This window comes from Balaenoptera musculus, chromosome 11 (genome assembly GCF_009873245.2).
Source record: "Balaenoptera musculus isolate JJ_BM4_2016_0621 chromosome 11, mBalMus1.pri.v3, whole genome shotgun sequence".
Lineage (NCBI taxonomy): Eukaryota > Metazoa > Chordata > Mammalia > Artiodactyla > Balaenopteridae > Balaenoptera > Balaenoptera musculus.
In genome coordinates this window covers 44,158,992-44,175,851 of record NC_045795.1, presented here as the reverse complement: position 1 = coordinate 44,175,851, position 16,860 = coordinate 44,158,992, and the positions used below count along the sequence as shown (strand labels likewise).

At 37.2% G+C, this 16,860-nt stretch overlaps 1 protein-coding gene across 1 annotated transcript in view; it reads left to right on the top strand.

The window, feature by feature from the left end:
• The window catches only part of LOC118903071 (dystonin-like), a 491,338-nt gene that overhangs the window by 107,676 nt on the left and 366,802 nt on the right, over positions 1 to 16,860 (top strand).

Here is a 16,860-nt window from a genome sequence, read left to right as displayed (position 1 = left end):
AAATGAGAAATATTGCAGTATACTAATAAACCTCATGGAAGGTGTACACCTGTGCTCTTTAAGGTCAGAAAGAAAAAAGTCTGAAAGTTTGAAAGTATGTACCTTTTTTACTTTTGAAAAAAATGGTAGCTGTATGAATTTTTGTCCCATCAAGTTTTACCTCTGTGACACGTGGGTGATTGCAGGTGACTCGGAAAACAGACATAACTGAGGTGCTGATTTGACTTGCCTTGAGGAAGTGGATGTTATTTAAAAGATGGTTTTTATTTGCCTTTGGAACTAAAGGGAAATTGAAGACCTGGAGGCCACTGCAGTCTTCACTGCACTTCATTTTAATTATAACCTAATGATCAGTATTGCACTTACATGTACACTTTTTCAAACATATAGTCCCGAATTTCACCGAAAAAGTGAAGGTCGTTTCCTTCGTTTTCTTTGTGGTTTTAAAATGCTTAGGTCATCAATTTGTCCCCGGCTTTATAGATGTTCTGTGTTTCATCTGGTCTTGGAAAGGAGAGTAAGAGTATTGGCCAGTGTATTATGTGGAAAGCTAGAGACCTGGAAAACTCATTGTTTCCCGATGTGTTTTGAAGCCGGTTATGATTTCCCATCAGTATCCAATTCGATGACTTCATTACAGAGCTTATTATCCCGATGACTTGCTGTGGGGCTGATCTAATCAGAAAAGAATTGTAGGCTTTGAATAGGGAGTGTCAGTTCACTCAACTTTCAAAGTACAGTTGTTGCATTTTCTGAAATCATGCATTGTTCAAAACATTTTCCATTCCCATTTGAACGTAAGAGAGCTTATTTTGATTTTCATTTCTGCCCGAGTTCCTTGGTTCCAGGATGACTTTGCATTTGGCTGGAGTGTTATCAGGTTGCCAAGTGATCATATGCCCCAGCTGTTGAATGTGTAAGCGGTGGGGTCAGCTGTAACATTCAGAATCTGTGACAGAAACGTAGAATTACAATAATCTATAATGTTAGCAGTTATGACTGTTAGGTTTAGAAGTTGAGAGTTTAGTCCTCAGATAGCTTTGGAAGGACTTCAGACCTAGCCTTCTGGAGCAAAACAAGAATAGCAGCAAGTGAGCGAGCCCTAATTATTTATGGTGTGGTCTATTCTTGGGTCTTGCTTTGGTCCTTTACTTCTGAGTGAAAATAGGCAACTGTTTGCTGAATTAGAATAACACAGAAAGAGCTATTTGCTGCAGAGAAGGGTGCAGTGTCCTGATTCATATTCCAATCCCTTTGCTTATAAAATATATTCATCGCCAGGATATTCAGGGCATCTGATTAAAAAAAAATCTCATTACTTCAGCAGATTACCACAGTCAGGGTGAATAAAGGCATTTATTTTGGAATAAAACTTATTTCTTTATTATTGTTTATGCTAGAAATTGCCCATGTCAGTGGCTTTCTTTAATATCTATAGTGAATTATGCAGTTTATTTACCATGTAAATAGAAAACATTTTTAGTAGGTTAGCACAAAAGATGCAGAACATCCCTCTTGTCTTTCCTGTCAGTATAAGGAAACTAACCTACATACTGTTGTTATAATTATTATATATTATCATATTATCAGTATTAACTAGATGTCACTAATCTATGAAATTCTGCTGTTTGAGTCTATCATTGGAAGATTTTCTTTCCTCAACACATTGTTACTTTAAAAAATTGATACTAAGTGTGAAAATGAGATCACTAATGTGAACCCAATAAATTTTATTCTATACGTTTTAGACTTAACGGACAAGGAAGGTAAATTATTTTGGTCCAAGAAAATGTATATTTTTCCATTGACCTTGAAATTAATCAGTTATCCCCAGACAGCTATAAAAAGGGTTTCATTATTATTCTCTATGAAAGCTGAGTGGCAGATTTCTTACTTATCTATATCTATATCTATCTATCTATCTATATATCACTAAAAAACCCTCTTCGATTAAGAAAAAGGCAAAATTTTCTGTTTCTCATGAAAATGTTGAGGAATTGCTAAAGCAATTGCTAAAGTCCCTTCTCTCATTAGAGCCGTGTGATTCTGCTTATGCCCATGGTGACGAAATGAACTGAGAACTACTCACAGCCAGTAGTTTTCATTTTCAGTTCAGTTTTAAGTCCTTACGTAGATATGTTCATGGTCAAAATCCTGTCTTTTACTGTGTAAATTAACTCTGGTGCAGGTTGAATTGAAGCTGGAGTGTAAAGGTTTCTTTACTTTGCTTCCTTCATACAGTGTGGCTTCAGTGGTTTTCAGCTGGCTTTAGGATTCTGCAAAATCTTGATTTCAGATTTCATCTCCTCCTGGGGCTTCATAGTCAGTTGTGTAATAAGTGACCTTTAACAGGGCTATATCATAGTAGTGTTGCATTGTAGCTAGTTATGACAGTATTAGTCTGAACTTTTTCTTTTCTTTTAAAAAATGAAATAGGCTTAACTGGTAAGGACTGTTAGTTTAGATTGTGTTTGGCTGTTTGTAGCAGAAACAGATGATAGTGTTTTCTTTTTCTCAGGGACTGAGAGGCCTCAGGTAGGGCTGGGAGGGCTGTAGGGCACCTCTATTTGCCAGTAAGACCCAGACTCCTATGTTTCTTCTCGGCCACTTGTAGTACATCATGTGGTTGTTCTCATTACAAGATGGCTGCTGCTCTTCCAGCATTTGCGTCTCAATTCCAGATGGGAAGAAGGGGAAGTACAAGGACAAAGGACAAAAGATGCAGACAAGTTGATTAAGACTCCTTTTAAAGATCTTTTTTAGATGCCCACTTAGCAGTTTTTGCTTGTATGTCACTGGCCAGAACTGTTACATGGGCCACTGCTGTATGCAAGGCAGACTAGGAAAATAGACATTTTAGCTGGCCCCACTTAGTGCCCTGAACAAAAGTGAAATTCTGTTGGTAAAGAATAAGGAGAGGGGCTTCCCTGGTGGCGCAGTGGTTGAGAATCTGCCTGCTAATGCAGGGGACAGAGGTTTGAGCCCTGGTCTGGGAAGATCCCACATGCCACGGAGCAACTAGGCCCATGAGCCACAACTACTGAGCCTGTGCGTCTGGAGCCTGTGCTCCGCAACGAGAGGCCACGATAGTGAGAGGCCCGCGCACCGCGATGAAGAGTGGCCCCCGCTTGCCGCAGCTAGAGGAAGCCCTCGCACAGAAACGAAGACCCAACACAGCCAAAAAAAATAAAAAATAAAATAAATAAAAATTTAAAAAAAAAAGAGTAAGGAGCGAATGGATATTGTGTTTGCAACCTGCAATGTGTGTCCTGAAATTGGAAACCTAAACTCTGGATGCATTAACAACCATAACACAATGTATGCGATTTTGCTCTAGTTGGAGAGAATATGAGAGCTCCCTTGACGTCTCTGAGGATTTTCCAGATGACACAGTTGAGTGTTTTATGATGTTGCAACATGGATTTGAAAAGTAATTTCCACCAAATAATTAGGATTTAAATCGGCCAAAGATCTTGTTCATTGCCTTACACTATAAGGAACACATATCAGTTCAGGAATTTAATGGGTTATTAGCTACTGTTAGGAAATTTAACTTTGAACCCAAAACATCACCCTCATGCTCCTTTAGTTTTTTTGTTGTTGTTGTTCTGATTTAGCCTTATATGGTTATCTCAACATTTATTTAGTGAGTGACTTTAAAAAAAGCTTTATGCTTTTAAGAACTTTTTATTTGAACAATTTGGAGATGCTTGTTTTTCTGGTGTAATGACGGTTTCAGGTACTAAATGATATGTAAGGAAAGGTGGTGAGAGCAATTTGTCTTAATGTTAATCTGCAGCCAGGCAGAGAAGTGTTTGTGTTTCTGCCTCTGGGTCCCGTGTGCCCAGCAGCCTGGCTCTGTGGGGAGCTGGGGGGTTTGACCAAAGCATCTCGAGACTGAGGTCCTAAGAACATCAGAAACTACAGAGGTAACACAGGATGGAATTTCTAGGCTGTCATGTGTTCCTTTCCATTTTAGCTCCACAACTGAGTATACAAATGAATAAAACGCACTGAGATTATTTGCCTCTATAAGCCTGATGATTGAGAAGATTTGTAGTTTGCAATGTTTAGTATTTCATATTAATTTAAAAGAAACTCAGGTGCTTCTGTTACATGGGGCCCCTCTCTTTACAGTGGCTTTTGAAGAAAGTCTTCTGTGTTCATTTTTCAGCTCTTACTAATTTAGAGCACGCATCTGCCTTCTACCAAAGAGGAATTTCAGGCAGCTATCTGCTGAAGTATATCATTATTTTATAAGCAATCAAATAAGGCTTTTATATATATATTTATTTTTGGTTTGTCTCTTTTTTTATTGGAGTATGGTTGATTTACAATATTGTGTTAGTTTCAGTTGTACACCAAAGTGATTCAGTTTTTTAAATATATAAAACTCCGTATATATATCTCCATTCTTTTTCAGGTTCTTTTCCCTTATAGGTTATTACAAACTATTGAGTGTAGTTCCCTGTGCTATATAGTAGGTCCTTATTGTTTATCTGTTTTATATATAGTAGTGTGTATGTGTTAATCTCAAACTTCTTATTTATCCCTTCCCACTCCCGCCTTTCCCCTTTGGTAACCATAAGTTTGTTTTCTATGTCTGTGAATGTGTTTCTGTTTTGTAAATAAGTTCATTTGTATCATTTTTTTTTTTAGATTCCACATATAAGACATAGAATGTGGTATTTGTCTTACTCTTTCTGACTTACTTCACTTAGTATGATAATTTCTAGGTCCATCCTTGTTGCTGCAAATGGCATTATTTCATTTTTTTTATGGCTGAGTAATATTCCATTGTATGGTCTATCCCTTTAATGCAATTTTATTTGCTATAGTTTTCCACCCTACTTTCTTTTCTCTCAGAAGAGGGAGCAAATAGTTCTGCTGGGGTTGGGTGTTGGGGAAAGCTTTGTCCTTTTGAGTCAAATGGGATTTTACCCTGAGAGAGGCTGAAGGCAGCAGGGCGGGAATTCTCAGGAGGAGGGGCTGGCAAGGGTATTCCATTTCATTAGCAGAACCCGTTTGGAAAGTTTGGCTAAAGTGTGCAGTAAGCTTTAGTAGGTTTTAGGGATGGGATCGGATGGAGGTTATGGGAAGATGGATACGGGTGAATATGGAGGGTTATGTTGGACCAGATTGAAAAGAGCCTGGGATGCCACAGCCAGCCCAGAGTTTGGGGTTTCTTCTCTAGGCAGGCAGGGGAACTCTAATGATCCTTGGCAGGATGTTACCAATGAGATCAGTTTTAGGCAGATGACTCTGGTAATGGTGTGGATGGTTGAATGGGAAGGGAGACTCAGGAAGCAGAGAGACAGGGCAGGAGGCCACCGTGAAATTGGGGTGGTTTGAATGGAAGGCTGGATCGAGAGGAACTTATTTCAGAAGCTGACAGCACGGCTGATGGTTGGTTCTGTGTGTGGGGACAGCATGGGGTGCAATGACTTCGTTTTTGAAGTTGTAGTCGAAGATACTTGGAGTGTGTTCTTTTTCATTTGTAAAAAATCATTTTTAGTATGTGTTCATTAGAAAATATGGTTTTGAGTTTTAAAAATTCATTTAAAGCTGCTATTAAATAGACATTTAGCTTAAGCTATAGATAGATGAATCTAGTAAATTCAGTAAATGCATAAATATTTCTCAAAAAAAAAAAGAAATATGGTTTTGAAACAGCAGTTTTTTCTCTTTTTTTATTTTTTCCCTTTTTTTAAATTGAGGTGTAGTTGACATAGCATTAGAAACAAATTCTTAATATTAATCATTGCTAGACCTTCCTTTTTAGAGAAATGGAGTCAGTGCTGTTTGCTTGACCTTGGAAATACAGCCATAGAGTGACCTAGAAAACTGGAATGTTCTGTTTAATGTAGGTTCCTGAAGAAATATCTTACCAGTGTTGTTGGCAATCCTCTCAGCATGATTTATAGTATCTTAGAGCAGTGAATCTGTTTTCTAAAAGCAAATAAAATGATTGGTTTCAGATCCTTTTTAAAAGTATTAATGATTAAAAATCAATCTTTTAATATATTTCAACAACTTCTTTTGTTTGGTTTTATTTCAGAACAACCTCTTAATTTATTTGTTGTTTTTTTTCTACATAAACTTCAGCAAATTTTTTTTTTTTTTTTTATAAAGTAGGCTATTTAATTTTATTTATTTATTTTTGGCTGTGCTGGGTCTTCGGTTCGTGCGAGGGCTTTCTCTAGTTGCGGCAAGTGGGGGCCACTCTTCGTCGCGGTGCGGGGACCGCTCTTCATCGCGGTGCGCGGGCCTTTCACTATCGCGGCCCCTCCCGTTGCGGGGCACAGGCTCCAGACGCGCAGGCTCAGTAATTGTGGCTCACGGGCCCAGCCGCTCCGCGGCATGTGGGATCTTCCCAGACCAGGGCTCGAACCCGTGTCCCCTGCATTAGCAGGCAGATTCTCAACCACTGCGCCACCAGGGAAGCCCCTCAGCAAATTTTTAGAGTCAGTTTTGTTTGGTCTATAAGAAGGTCAATGGGTATATGATCATTTAATATAAGTTCTAAGCCATTCTTGAATTTATGTGTTAAGTTTTTAATTTTTAACTTAAAATAGTCAAAATAATAGCTACCACTTATATTCCTACCTACTTATATGACAGGCACAGTGCAGGGTCTTGCAAATGAGTTATCTATTATTTATAAATCTCGTAACTCTTTATCTTGACTACCACTACTGCTGTTTTGCCAATATGGACATTGAGGCTTAGAGAAGTTAATTTTCCTGAAATCATATAGCTAAAAGTGGTAGCAATGACATTTGAACATCAAGTGTATATTCGATATAAACTACGTATTTTGAGTTTTGCTACATTGACCAGGAAATGTTGCAGAAATAGTGTTTATAAGCATATTTTTTATTAGAATTATGATTTTGATTAACACTAAAACTTTCTGAGGTGTGTTAAATGGATACATGAAATAAAAATTAATAGTTTAAAAATCCATAGAGATTGAGTTCAATTCAAATATTAAATAGACTTTGGAGCTTGAACTGTTATATCTTAGCTGGACTATAAATTCTAATGAGTAGATATCCATGAAAAGAAAAGAAAATTTTAATATGAGCTTTTCCAGTGTATATTTAGGTTGAGGAGATTTTTGAAAATAATTAAATTTTGTAAATGTCACTGATGAATGTGGCTGCTTTGATACATGCCTGAGATGTTTCCTGGAAAGAATCGTCAAAGGGAGTTGACAAAGTCCCGATTTTTCTCTAGTGGGTGAAAATATTTCCCAGTGAATCCTGGTATTAGAGACATTATACAAAGATACCATTGTCTCAGTGAATTAAAAACATGCCCCTGTATTCAGTGTTACAGCTCTCTGTGCTGGCTTTGCCAGTGTGACAATTTGTATTCTTGATGTTGGGCATGAAATGATACTACTTGGTGGCTTACTTTATCCTTCCTGCAGTGAGAAGCACATCTCCTTCACTCTCTACCTCACTGGGTTAATAAAGGTGGGATAAAATAGGGCATATGACGTCTTTTGAGCAGTAGAGATTACATAGTCAGTCAGTGAATGAGGAAGACCTAAGAACGCAAGTCTTCTGTCTGCTCCTAGGGCAGTAGCCTTAAAAAAAATAGACTGTTTTTTAGAGCAGTTTTAGTTTTATGGAAAAATTGAGCAGAAAAGTACAGTTCTTCAGTACTCCCCTCCTTCCCCACAATTTCCCCTTTTGATATTTTGCATTGGTGTGGTACATTCGTTTTAATTGATGAACCAATATTAATACATTATTATTAACTAAAATCCAATTTGCATTAGTAACGTTGCATAGTTCTTTCTGGGCTCTCTATCCTGTTCCATTGATTTATGTGTCCGTTTTTGTGCCCGTATCATACTGTTTTGATTACTGTAGCTTTGTATATGGTCTGAAGTCAGGGAGCCTGATTCCTCCAGCTCTGTTCTTCCTTCTGAAGATTGTTTTGGCTATTCAGGGTCTTTTGTGTTTCCATACAAATTTTAAAATTATTTGTTCTAGTTCTGTGAAAAATGTCATCAATATTTTGATAGGGATTGCATCGAATCTGTAGATTGCCTTGGGTAGTATGGTCATTTTAACAATATTAATTCTTCCAACCCAAAAACATTGTATATCTCTCCAACTGTTTGTGTCATCTTTGATTTCTTTCACCATTGTCTTATAGTTTTCTGAGTACAGGTCTTTTACCTCCTTAGGTAGGTTTATTCCTAGGTATTTTATTCTTTTTGATGCAATGGTAAGTGGGATTGTTGCCTTAATTTCTTTCTGATAGTTCATTGTTAGTGTATAGACATGCAAGAGATTTCTGTATATTAATTTTGCATCCTGCAGCTTTACTGAATTCATTGATGAGCTCTAGTAGTTTTCTGGTGGTGCCTTTAGGATTTTCTATGTATAGTATCATGTCATCTGCAGACAGTGACAGTTTTACTTCTTTTTTCCCAATTTGGATTCCTTTTATTTCTTTTTCTTGTCTGATTGCTGTGGCTAGGACTTCCAAAACTATGTTGAATATGTACAGTTCTTTGGGAATTGACAGATGCATGTCATGTGTCCACCACTGCAGTATCATATAGAATAGTTCAACAGCCCACAGATCCTTTGTTCTACCTGTTCATCCTCCCCATGCCCATGCCTCTGGCAACCACTGATCTTTTTTTGTCTCCATGTAGTTTTATCTTTTCCAGAATTTCCTGTAGTTGGAATTGTACAGGATGTAGCCTCTTCAGACTGGTTTCTTCCACTTAGTAACATGCATTTAAGTTTCCTCCATGACTCTTCATGGCTTGATAGCTCAGTTCTTTTTATTGTTGAATAATATTCCATTGTATAGATTTACCACAGTTTGTTTATTCATTCACCTTTTGAAGGACATCTTGGTTGCTATCAGCGTTTGTCAGTTTTGTGTAAAGATGCTTAAACGTTTGTGTGTAGGTTTTTGTGTGGACCTAAGTTTCCAACTCCTTTGGGTAAATACCTGGGAGTGTGACTGCTGGATCATAGGTAAGACTGTGTTTATCTTGTAAGAAACTGCCAAACTGTCTTCCACAGTGGCTGTACCACTCTTCATTTCCCCCAGCAGTGAATGAGAGTTCCTGTTGCTCCACATCCTCACCACCATTTGGTGTTGTCAGTGTTTTGGATTTTAGCCATTCTGATAGGTGTGTAGTAGCATTGAATTGGTTTAATTTGCATTTCCCTAATGACATATGATGTGGAGCATTTTTTCATATGTGTATTTGCATTTGTATATCTCCTTTGGTGAGTTGTCTGTTCAGATCTTTTGCCCACTTTTTAATTGGGTTGTTTCTTTTCTTCCTGTTGAGTTTTAAGAGTCCTTTGTATCTTTTAGATGTCAGTCCTTTATTACATATGTTTGGCAAATGATTAGTAATCTTTTCATTTTTTTAAAATTTTACTTAAATGCCAATTTTATTAATTAAGTTTGAGTTTTGAAATTTTAATTCTATTTCAAAAATGTTTTATTTTTAATTTTTATTTTATATTAGAGTATAGCTGATTTACAATGTTGTGTTAGTTTCAGGAGTAAAGCAAAGTGATTGAGTTATACATATTCATATATCCATTCTTTTTCAGATTCTTTTCCCATATAGGTACTACAGAATATTGGGTAGAGTTCCCTGTGCTATACAGTAGGTCCTTGTCAATTATCTATCTTATATATAGTAGTGTGTATATGTTAGTAGTCTTTTTATATTCTTACCTCCTCTTGACTTTTGAACCATTGCATATTATAGATATTATTTAAATAAATAAGGCCCTGGGTATTTCCTTTTATATGGGCATGTTATTTATAAGTAATGTTTTGTTTTGGGTACGTACACCCTGTGGACCTCGTAATGTAGACTTGCATGGGGTGGCTCAGAGTTCAGCAATCTGACAGTTTGCTTTGGTGTATCTACATGTGCTGCTGCTACAGTTCAGGTATCCAGCTCGCTGGCAGCTATGATGCTTTATAACACTTGAGTCTAAAATTAGTTGAACTGTTCTATTTTAAGGATAGGCTGACATTAGTAGTCCAGGTCCTGCAAAATATGGAAAGTTGAACTCTTAGGATATTGAATTACTTCTTTTAAAATGTAATCAGAAGTAGGGCTACATAGATACTAGTTTGCATAATATTTTAGAGAATTTTTGTGATGGTGATTTGATTATAGCCTGGGTGTCATGCCATATATATATATATACATATATAAAATGTCTAATAACACACAGTTTTATGTTACCACTTAGAATTAAGCAGCAGGTAAATGATCATATTTGAGTTTTAAAACCGTGAGTTATGAGGTACAGCAAGATTACTTGATTTTCTGTTTTTGGTTGTTCATTTTGTGATCTTTGTGATAACTTTATCTGCATAACAGAAACTAGACAATATTGAAAATACTTGGTAGATAAAAAGCCAAGTGGTTGAAATTCAGAGTTTGATTTTGCATATAGAATAAATTTTATAATCTTTTTAAGGGAGGGCTTATGGTTATGAAGGCATTTCTAGTATTACTTGAATGTGTCTTTCAAGCAATCTCAGAAGCTAGAACAACTTAGTTACTACAGATATCTTAGTCTTTATACTTTTCTTTGAAGAACAGAAGAAGGATTGAAGAATTCTAAATTACAGAAAGCAAAATGCAAGGGTGCTTTATATTTCTTGTGGAAAAACAGATGTACTTAATCTCCATGCTTTCCCATTTAGAAAACTATATAGAAATTAAAATTTGTGCTTCAGTAGAATTAAAATAAAATAAACAGAATAAAATACTTTTGTAATTCGTCTTTCATTGAAAACATTCAAGCAGTATTGTTCCCAACCTCATCTTTCCCATATTTCTCATCAAGGATTAATTGATTACATGCTCAGTTGCACAAATTACTGTGTCACTTAAACCCTCCCCAAGCCTCACGTCACATGTTCTAATCAGCTTTCCTTAGGAAAGCTGGACAGAGAGGAAGCACTGGGGCCAAGAAATTGATCTTCACCAAATTGAAATATGTGGTTTAATTCTAAATGGTTATTGATCACATACATAAAAAATGTTCAGAGGAACTGGGGCCTGTGGAAGGAAGAGGAACCCAGGCTACAGGGCTGTAGCCTCCGGAAGAGCAGAGATGGGTGAGGATGCAGGGCCAGCTCCACGTAGTGTAATTTAGAGCCTCAAAGAGGACCCAGCCGAGCATCCAGAAGTCTAAGGAGTGGGGCTGGCATCTGAAGGGAGGCAGATACCAGTGGGAGGAGGCTCTGTGTTGTGGGTGAGGATGGGCAGTGTCGGTGGAGGGTTTTCTGCACCTACCTTTTCATCTGCACAGTCTGACCTTGCACTTCCTGCTTTGCATTGTGGGAAGAGTATTATCATAATGATTTAATCAATACTTTAAACCAGACAGATTTTGTTTGTAGGTAATCAGCGTTAAGCTGTAAATTTTATCCTCTGCTTTTAAGAACTCTGAATATATTGTCAAATATATTATCAATACCATGAATATATTATCAAATCTGAGGCTTCAGTCGTGAGAAATAACTTTTAGGCATGGCTCAACAAATGTAAAGACTGATTGAGACAACTTGTTTTTTGAGGAAGACCTGTATTGCTATGAACTTCCCTCTAAGAACTGCTTTTGCTGCATCCCATAGATTTTGTATGGTTCTGTTTTCATTGTTGATTGAGACAAGCTTAACACGGTGTAGGAAATTCTGAGTTAGATCGATGATCATAATTATAACACCTTGCATATGGATCGTATTTTTATATACATGTTTTAATTTCATTCTTAAGCCTCCTCTCTGAGATAGGTAACATAAGCATCAGTTCCCTTATTTTGTAGCCAAGGAAACCAGGTTCCCATGATTATATTGACGGGTGGCCGATGGGCATTCTGACAGCCAGTCCACAGAGCCCTCTACTTTTGGTAATTGTGGCCCATCTTTATATGCATTCACAGTTTATTATTAACGTATAGATTATAAGTAATGTATGTGATGAGAGGTGAATAGTCTCAGTTTAAGTAAACAGCTATTGAATATGTCCTGGAATTATTGGTAGACGTCTATATTTAGGAAGGAGATAAGTACGGGTTCCTTTTTTGTGTAACTTTGTTTTGGGCTATCCTTAATCTATAAACTTCAGTGAAAAATTCTCTTGCTGGCTACTGGGGATTTAGGTACCTGAGGGAAAAACTCCGTTATCTTTTACTTCCATTGTTAATTGAAGCAGCTCTTAAAATTATAGGGTTTTATGTTTAGACAGAAAAACTATCCCATTGACTAAAGGTATAATTTCTGTATTAGTGGAAAAGGAGGAACTATGTAATTTTTGGGTGGAATGTGAGAAGAAAAATCTATGACACAAACTAGCTAGCATGTTTGGAAAATAAAGAAATATACAAAGTAGGAACAAAAAATAATCTGTAGTTCCATTATCCAGTATACTAATTAATGTTCTGATATATTTCCTCTCCTTTTCCATTTCTCTTTTCTCCTTAATATGTAACATTTAAAAATTTGAACCATGTATGTAAAACTGTATCCTGCTTATCTACTTAATATATCATGGTATTTTCTAATGCTATTAAATATTGTTTCAAAATATTTTTAATGACTGATGCATGTATTCTGTTATGTATAGTGATAAACAATGTCATGACATCATTTAAGTAATTTTGTATTCTGATGGATTTGGTTAATATTACTACATTGGTATCATTGGATCTAATTACAAGCTTCAGAAATAGAAGTTTGCAAGATCAGAAAGAAATCATATGGATTATATAAGCCACTTAACAATTAACTGTTTATAAGATACTGCCTAATTCATGACTGAGTAGATTCTTGAGTTATAGATCCAATTAAAAAATTCTAATCAGTCTGAATTCTAGAAATTCCACAATAAAGGAAGCAGTGACTAATAATGTAGAGATCTGGTTTCCATTCCTGGATCTTGATATTAACTAGCTAGTGTTGGATGGGCTTATAAATTAAAGGAATGATTGCCTCCTCATCCTATAATACTTTCCTTAATGAATTAATTAATCATTTATTCATTTAGAAAACATTCATTGAGTGTTTCTTGTGTGATAGTAAGTATGCTAGATCCTTAGGGTGATCGACATAAGGAAATCAGTGGTCTTTTATTTTTCTTGTTGAGTTGTGGACGTATCACTTTATTCTGATGTGATGATCTATCTGGTTCTCCTTGACATCACTCTCTGACATACTTTCCATTTACTGTTTTTGGCATCCACGTCATTTTTTATTTGAGATGATCACCACATTCATAGTTTTAATTTATTTATGGAACTATTATTGATTCCTTTTGAAAACCTTTTGAAAATGCCTTCAGGACTTTTGATATAGGCTGTAATCGTTGATTGCATTTACCTTTCATTACTTGTGCTGGTCTTCAAGATTATACTGTTTGTTAATGGTACTGAATTTAGCAGTATTTGGGGGGACTAGGTTTATTGGTAACATTGATTGAAGTAGAACTTTGGAAGAAATTCATAATTTAAAACCTTTTTCCACTTTCTTGACATGAATTAATGATGTGTAAACTCGGTGCCTTCGAGTGTGTGCAAATGACCTTTTTGTGTAGGTTTTAAAACTGTTCTCTGTCTTAATTGCTGTGTGCTGTACTTGCATGTCTAGCTCTGCATTTCTTTAGTGTTTGGTTAAATGATGGCCTTATACAACTTGAGAAAGGCCTAAATGTCGTCCCCTCTGAGACTTTTCCTTCCATCTCTAGTTAAATGGAAGATTTCTCTTGTACTTTTAATTCTTCGCTTTGGGAATGAACGTGAACAGAAAATTCCTGGTTGCCCATTCTTTGAGTCTGAGGTGAAGCTCCCCCCTCAGGACTGGGGACTGTGGCCTTCAGTTTTGAATGCCTTCAATCTGGGGGGTTGCTTAAGCTGTTTGGATTTGTTTTTCTCTTCCCTCATTAACCGCTCCTCCGACCAGTGAACAGAACTGTACAGTAAGTCCCCTGCATACGAACCTTCAAGTTGCGAACTTTCAAAGATGCAAACGTGTGTTCGTATGTCCAATCACGTAAGCTAATTCACGTGTCTGGCGTACATTATCACGTGCATGCATCCTCTACAGGTTGTTGTGCTTTTGTGTACTTTACTGTACAGTAGTGTATAGAGTACAGTATCTTTATTTCAAGCCCAGGATGTCCAGAAGCAAGTGTAAAAGTAGCAGTGATGTAGCTGGTATTACTGTACTTTTCAAGGTACTGTACTGTAAGATTAAAAATGTTTTCTTTATTTTTTGTTTGTTTTTTATGTATTATTTATGTGAATAGTATTATAAACCTATTACAGTACAGTACTGTATAGCCAATTGTATTAGTTGGGTACCTAGGCTAACTTTGTTGGACTTACAAACAAATTGGACTTAAGAATGCGCTCTCAGAGTGGAACTTGTTCCTATGTAGGGGACTTACTGTAGTTCTGCATCTAACCCTGATTCTGCTCTCCTGCTGGCACATCTTTGAGAATTACCATTGCTTGTGGTTGATACAGAGAAAAGATAGAAACGGTGAGTGTGCTGATATTCCTTCCTTTCATTTTATACTGGAGAAAGCTGAAGTCCAAGGAAGGTGGGGGTCAGCAGAGGGAAAAGCAAGATCTGCATTGGGGTCTCCTGATCTCTGCGTCTCCACACCACTCTGTCTCCTTTTCTGCTCGCTGGTAGATAGAAGAGGTGCTTTCACTGGCTATGTCTAAGCCACTTATTGAAAAAGCCATGGCTTATGAGAGAATTAGTAAGGAAATTAATGTAGAAGAAACGAGTGGAAAAAATGAAGCAACAGGGAGTCAGAAGTAGTGTGGTAGTGTCATTCTAGACATGCAATGAAAGGGATGCTGAGTTTTCAGTGTTGCATTTGATGTTTATGGACTTCGGGGACCAGTGGGATGTCAGTGAAGATAAATTGCATGCAGCAGGTTCATCACTGTTCTGGAGCTTTAAGAAAGAGATTAGGCATAATATAAATTGGATTCATAACATGCAGTTAAAATATTCCTCCATTTTGAAAGGTTCAGTGACAGTTTGGCTGCAGCTTTAGGTCAGCGTGTGGATACCTGGCTGTTTCCTAGTTAACTACAAGATTCAGGCTGCAGGCAGGCAGATCTGGGCCACCGACGACTCCCATTCTTGCCCCTTCCCCATGGCCTGCCTTCTGAGGATGTGTGGGCATCTGGGGCAATCACTTCTGCTGTGGATCCGGACTGACAGAGGAGGAGGTGATGCTTTATGACTTCAGTTCTAGTCTGCGTCCAGGGTGGGAGCGGCAGTGGAAGGGTTGGGAAGTTTGGGTTTGCTCACACCCCAGAGGGGCATGTGGTATGTGTGGGGGGTTGGGGGTGTGTGTGTAGAAGGGAAGGGAACGGAAAGAGGAGAGGGAGCTTACCTCTTGGTGTCTCTGGGAAGTTGGAGGTGTAGGTTTTAGGTGAACCGTGGCCTGACTCCATTGCCCATCTTTGGTTCTGTGTACTTAACATTTACCTCCCCCCATACCCTCTATGCTCAGGTGTGCTTCTACTGGCTGGTCCAGGCTCCTCAGCCCCCCTGTGACAGCAGCAGGCAAGTATGTGGTTGGGAGGATGTGATTTGGAAAGTGTGTTTCCAATAGGAACATGCCTAAAAACATTGTATGTATTTATTAAACTTTATTTTTTATAGATCCAGTGTTATATATTTTAATTATTCTAGATATGACTCCAAAATGTCAATGTATGTTGTACAGCAATAATGTTGTTTTACCATTTTTAAAATTAAAAATAGAGCTTTGTACTACCGGGGTTATCTAATCTTTATTTAAACAGCATTTTTAAGAGAAAATGTGTTCTAAGTTGGTTGTTTGGAATTTACAAGTAAATTTCTATAGTAGAATTTTCACTGGCAAATTTTTGACCCAGGGCAGGTCTAGGGAGAAGTTAAAAGGATTTTAGAAAAAAGTTAGAAACAGTATTTTTTTAAAGTTAGTAACCACTTGTATTCTTATTATCATCTTCCAAAAGCATTTAGTATAACATCCAGGACTGGCAAGGAGTGGGGGCAACAGTACTCCATGCATTGCTTCTGACATGTGCTTCATTACCATCTTTGGGGAAAGGAGGTTGCTGCTGAAGTCACACCTACTGTGACCCCAAATTTCAGCATCTCCCCTATAGGTAGAATTCAAGATATTTATTGTGGCATTGTTTATGATAGCAAAATACTAGAAACAACCTGAATGACTAGGGGATAGTTGAATAAATTTAGGTACTTCTGTACCTTGAAGTGTTAAGGAACTAGTAAAAAATATGAGTTAGATGTCTAATTATTGACCCATAACATTTTACCGATGTATTATTACTATTTTTTTAAAAAAATATTTATTTATTTATTTGGCTGTGCTGGGTCTTAGTTGCAGCACACGCGATCTTCGTTGCGGCGTGCGAGCCCTTTAGTTGCAGCATGCAGGATCTTAGTCGCGGCATGTGGGATCTAGTTCCCTAACCAGGGATTGAACCTGGGCCCCCTTCACTGGGAGCATGGAGTCTTAACCACTGGACCACCAGGGAAGTCCCCCGATGTATTATTAAGAAAAATTAAAAGGCAAAGGACTAATGTGTATGGCATCTTTATAAAAAAAAAGGAAAAAGAAAAAATTTTATACTGAAACATAGGGAGAGAGATGAAGGTTAGAAACCGAACTGTTAATAGTGGTTAACTCCAGGGGGTAAGATTTTTTTTTTCAATCTCGGTATTTGACATTTTAAAAAAGTAGCTATTACTTCTGTAATAAATATAAATACCACCACAAATAAAGTAGAACGTTTAAAAGAAGAA